Below are 6,000 nucleotides of genomic sequence, written 5' to 3'. Positions count from 1 at the left end.
CAGCACCCCCACCTTGCTGTACCACATTATCAACACCCATAATTTCTGGATCTACCACCGCCACAGCAGCTCCGTCATTTAATAAGGCTTGTAGGATGGGGTTAAACTCGCCCAGCTGTTCAACATTCAGTTCTGTAATCATCTGATGCAGTTCAGAGTGCATGGCCAATCTGTCATCTGCATCAACCATTTCAACATCTGTGTCCAGTTTGCCGTCGCCCCTAGCACCAGGCACAGCAACGTGGTCATCAACCATAGTGTCAGTCATTTCAACATCCATATGTGCATTTGGTAACCGCCCGTCTACATTTTCTATAGCATCTCCCATATTAACATGGTCCACAGCCTCGACCAATTCATCAGGTCCATTTTCATTTAAATCATTTAAGGCGAGCAAGAAGGCGTTACTTTCAGCCTGTTGCACACCATTCAGTTCATGAATCATCCGAAGCAGATCAGGGTTAAACGGCAAATTCACCATTGTCATCATCAGTTATATGCATCCTTCTAGATCCCCCTGGCACTGTCAAAACTACACTGCCTCCGTCTTTCAGACATGTCCGGACTTATTCTTTAGATTGGGTCAGGCAAATCTGCCAAAAGAGAGCTTATCGTGAAAAAGGAAAGGCTACTTTGAGCCCGTTCAGCCCAGGAAACGGCCCCAGCTGGGGAACTTGCAGGCAGCTGCCAAGGTGTCAATGAGTCAACATCCCACTCTTGTGTCATCTGCGAGGGCTCCGATAAGGCTCGGGTTGTGGACACTGGATCACTGCTTTCAGATTCCCCTTGGTCCGGTGGCATGCTTCGTGTCGTGGAAGTCCCCTGATACACTCACTCGAGTTGAATAGTTCACGGTTGTCTCAAAGTAACCGTTGGTGTGCTTAACAGGTTGTCGTTATCTGCAACTGAGTATAAACACTCAGTCTTTGCCGCATTTAAAAGGTAAATCTGTTGAAATAACTATGAACAACTTGCCGTCATGACAATCCACTGTTTCACGGTGCTGCCTTGGGCTTGACAACGTAGAAAATTCTTGGTCACATGAATTCTTGGTTTTCACAGTTGAAAGTTGATCGTCGAAGATGTAGGAGACTGTTTCAAGCTTTCAGATGTTTGTTATGATCCTCAGTCTAGGGTTGAGGACCGACAGAAAGGTAAAGGGAAAGGAGAGGGGAAAACGAGGGATGGGAAAAGTGAACACGGGAAACAAAGGGATCCTTTTTTGTATTTTATATTTATTCACAAACACTTTTACAAACAGTAGGGCAACAGACTTCGGGAGTGACACAGACAAAACAATAAACAAAACAGTGCTAACAAATGAAGCCAAACTAAGAATTCTAAATGAAATGAAAAGACGAGAAAACGAAATGACAGGCTAAGCCTAACTCCCTAATCAAAAAACATAGTAAACCACACGTACGCGAAAATAAAACAGCAGTCACTCCCTACGTACCTATCAGACACGAACATACAGGACACACCAAAAAGCCGAAACACAGTATCCGAGTGATGAGGCAAAGAGAGTAGTCAGTAGGAAGGCAAGAGATCAAAACCAGAAGGCAATCAAACTAAAGGCAAAGGTACAGAAAGGGCAAAGCAAAAGTCGGAAACCAGGAAATCAAAACTCCGTCATACACAAACAATCCAAAAAGGCAAGCAAACCAAACAAAGCAACAATGAGCAGAACTCCCGCTAATCTCCCGCCACGGCTTTTTCAATCCTAGATCGGGGGCGTGGCCAGGTCCGGGAGGCGGAGTCGAAGGGAGCAACATGCGATGAGCTGGATCTGCAGGGCAACCCCTCCCTGAACCTTGCGGTACACCCCCCCCCACACAAGAGCGAACCCGGCAAGTGTTCGCAATCCTCCGCAATTGAGGGCATGCAAAGTAATAAAGCGGAGATTCAAAGAAAAACCAATAGTCATGAGTAATCGGGCATCAGGTTCGGGAGAGGGCGTCAGCCACGAGGTTATTGACCCCCTTTTTATGTATGATCTCCAAGTTAAACGACTGGATGATTAGAGCCCAACGCATTAACCGCTGGTTAGCGTTACACATCCGGGCTAGGAAAACCAAAGGGTTGTGGTCTGTATATACAACCACCGGACAAGCACAATCCCCTACATACACCTCAAAGTGCTGTAAGGCTAAAAGAAGGGCTAGGTCTTCCTTCTCGATCACACTATATGCTAACTGGTGTTTTTAAAAACTTTAAAAGAAGTAGCATACAGGATGGTTCAACCCGTGACTGTCTTCCTGCAGGAGGACAGCACCAGCACCCAATCCACTGGCATCCACTTCTAACTTAAACGGTTTGGCGAAGTCCGGAGTAGCTAGAATGGGGGAACTACTGAGCAACATTTTAACCGAATCAAAAGCACTCTGACAGGCTGGGGACCACACAAACGGCACCCCCTTACGAAGCAAGTGGGTACGAGGCATCACAACATTTGAGAAATTTCGGCAGAAACATCGGTAATATCCTGCCATCCTGAGGAACCGCTTCAGCTCTCGTGGCGTTTGCGGAACGGGGAATAAACGGATAGCCAGGACTTTTATGTCCAGGGGCTTAACCTCGCTTTGACCCCCTAATTTCCCTAAATAGCTGACCCTGCCCTGTCCGAATTCACATTTCTTGAGGTTGAGCAGCAGCGAAGCCTTTTGTAATCGAACAAACACCTGCTCAAGGGAACTCGCAGCTGTATCCACATATCAGAATAAATCACCACATCGTCTAGGTAAACCTCACAACTCTGGACATCACCCAGTACTTTATGCATCAGCCGCTCGAAGGTGGCTGGGGCATTACGTAATCCGAAGGGCATAACCGTATATATGTACTTTGGGCTCACAACTCTCCACAGCATGGGGTTGTGGCCTGATTCCCACTGGGCGTGTATGTGCTAGTTTTACATTCATCCTGCTATACGTTTTTTTTTTTTTTTTTTTTTTTTTTTTAATCCTTAAAATGTAATTTAAAATAACACATTAATAAATACATGTATTTTTGTTCTATTAAATTTTAACAACCTCCCATCCCCCCAAACTACATGGCCCTTAGGGCCACGTGTTGCTGATATCGGTCAAGCATATCCAATACCATATATGAACGCAACCCCTAGACCAATCAGAATAAAGGGATGCTTGTGACATCATAAACGAGACCTCTACACACCCATAAAAATGAGTCCCCCCAAATAAGGTTCCAAATGCCACACACCACTGTATATCCCCTTACACTTGTTTACACCATGACCTTTTATGTGCTACAACAAACTGTACCCTTAAAGACAATTATAACAAGCCAGAACAACTACACCTTTATCACACAACCCAGCCCCTACCGCCTTCCCTCAGAACTTTCCTTGAAATACCAATATTCCCAATCCACTTTTCTCAATGCAAGTAATCTATATTCAAATTCTGCATTATGTGGGCATTCGAGACCCATGCCACCCCCTCGCAAATCTTATTTCAATTCTATTTTCCATACACCCGTTCATCCTAAAACACTGAAGGCCAGCTCCCCCAGGGATGTCCCTACTGACCATCTCCTTATCCAGCGCTCCGCCAGTGCCCCCCCCCCCCCCCCCCCCCAAACTGCTCTGGGCTTAGGGATGAACGGCGTGTAATAGCCTGATCACATATGTAATCTATGAAAACGAGATGTAGAATAACAAAATACTCGTTAAATCAATATACTTTTATTCTTTTCTGAAATCAGCGCTCTAACCCTAAGATTAATAGTTCTTAGGGTTAATAGAAATACAGATGTCCATTCCTGAACGTTTATCCATCCCTTCATGTCAGGCTTCATGCCGACGATTTACTCACATGTGTGTGTTTCATTTTCAGAATATCATGGGCATTTTAGGCTACTCAGATGTGCATTATATGATGTTTAACTGCTGACACAATTGTGTTTTCCCTCATGCAAAGGATAATACTTCTGGCAATTGAACTACATACATTATTAATGTCACAAATTCTGCACAATATAATCTAAAGTCTTCACATTAGTCTGTATGATGTATGACTGCAAAATGTTCAAGGGGCACCTGTGTATGACTGACTATTCTGTGGGAATACACGGTTACTGCCAGACGAACATGAATGTCTTTGGTTTTGTATCCATTAGGTAGTACTGCATGGTTTTAGATGTTTTTTAGTTTGTAAAATTACGTTACATATATTCAGTTGTATAATAATTAATAAATGTGTAAATATGGAGCAATTCTCTCCCTAATAAATAAAATGCAGCATTTTCTGATTTATACTGGAACTCCAATGATTTGCTGAACATTTTTCACCACCGCCGCAAGTGTAGCACCGGTGAGATTTGCGCATCCCAGCATGCCTCGCAAGTGCTCGTGTGTGTGTGTGTGTATAGCCCTGTGTCTGTTACTGTAAATAACCCTTGTTTTATGCTTACATTTCCCAGATCATGGCGTGTATGATTACCTGTGTCTTGTGTGTACCCTGTCTGATCCTCACGAGTTCCTAGCTTGTATAGAATAGAATAAACCTTTATTATCCCACGAATGAGAAATTTAGGTGTTACAGAGCTCTTGCACAAAAACGTAATATAGAACAATAGGAGCAGGTAGATACACAAAGATATAAATACAAATGTACAAAAAGTTTTGGAATAAATAAAGATGTACAGAGATATGTACAAAATGTACAGAGATATGTACACAAGTGCGGGGGTGGGGTGGGGTGTGAATGATCCTGGTTACAGCATGTGATATGTCAGTTAAACATATATGAGTAAAAAATACTCACGCTAAACTGTTATAATGTCTGACAGCCGTTGGTAGGAATGACCTGCGGTAGCGCTCCTTCCTACACTGTGGGTGTAGAAGTCTATTGCTGAATGAGCTGCTCAGAGCTCGTACAGTCTCATGCAGGGGGTGGGAGGTGTTGTCCATAATGGATGTTAGCTTAGACCGCATCCTCTCATCCCCAACCTGCTCGATGGATTTCAGTGGGCAGCCCAGGACAGAGCTGGCCCTCTTCACCAGTTTGTCCAATTTCCCCCTGTTCCTCTCTGCAATTCCACCACACCAGCAGACCACAGCATAAAAGATAGCAGATGCTACCACAGTGTCATAGAAGGACCTTAAGAGAGTCCTGTTCACCCCAAAGGATCTTAGCCGCCTAAGCAGGTGAAGACGACTTAGACCCTTTTTGTAAACTGCCTCAGTGTTTGTAGACCAGTCCAGTTTGTTGTTTAGGTGAACACCCAGGAATTTGTACTCCTTCACCGTTTCAATGTCCAGACCCTGGATGTTCACCGGTGTAGTAGGAGAAGACTTCTTGCTGAAGTCAATCACCAGTTCCTTCGTCTTGCTGGCATTAATATGAAGATGGTTCAGTTCACACCAGCTGACAAAGCGATCGATGACCCCCCTGTATTCCAGCTCGTTCCCCTCTGACACCCGACCAACAATGGCAGTGTCGTCTGAAAACTTCTGTAGATGGCAAGTGTCCGTGTTGTAATTGAAGTCCGCAGTGTATAGGGTGAAGAGAAAAGAAGTATAACTTCCACTGTGTGTGTGTACCTTACAGTTCGGCATCTGACCACCTTGTTTAAGTTGTGTGTATTTGGGGTTCAGTGCTTGAGTGCCTGTTATAGTCCTATTAGGGACTGCAAATAGTGTGGTCTTAAGGACACTGCAAATAGTGTGGTCTACCCTGGCAAGCAAGTATCCTTGTCCTTTGCTGCTCTTGGTCCACCTGGCGCATTACTAAATAAAACCATAACCTACAGGGAGCAATCAGGAGGGCATCTGAACATAGCAGAGCCACATTGATGCTATTTCAAGGATGATGATATAATAGGTCAATATTGTAGGTTATAAATTGGCACGAAAAGGGCTTGTTTTATCACCTTATGCAATTTGAGTAGGCCTACATAACACTTGTCATTCAGAACTGAATTGAGAATGACTTTGAAATTCAAAGTAGTCATAAAATTGGTTGAAAACAGGGTGCA

The sequence above is a fragment of the Brienomyrus brachyistius genome, chromosome 6 (assembly GCF_023856365.1).
Source record: "Brienomyrus brachyistius isolate T26 chromosome 6, BBRACH_0.4, whole genome shotgun sequence".
NCBI lineage: Eukaryota > Metazoa > Chordata > Actinopteri > Osteoglossiformes > Mormyridae > Brienomyrus > Brienomyrus brachyistius.
This window is presented reverse-complemented; position numbering follows the sequence as displayed.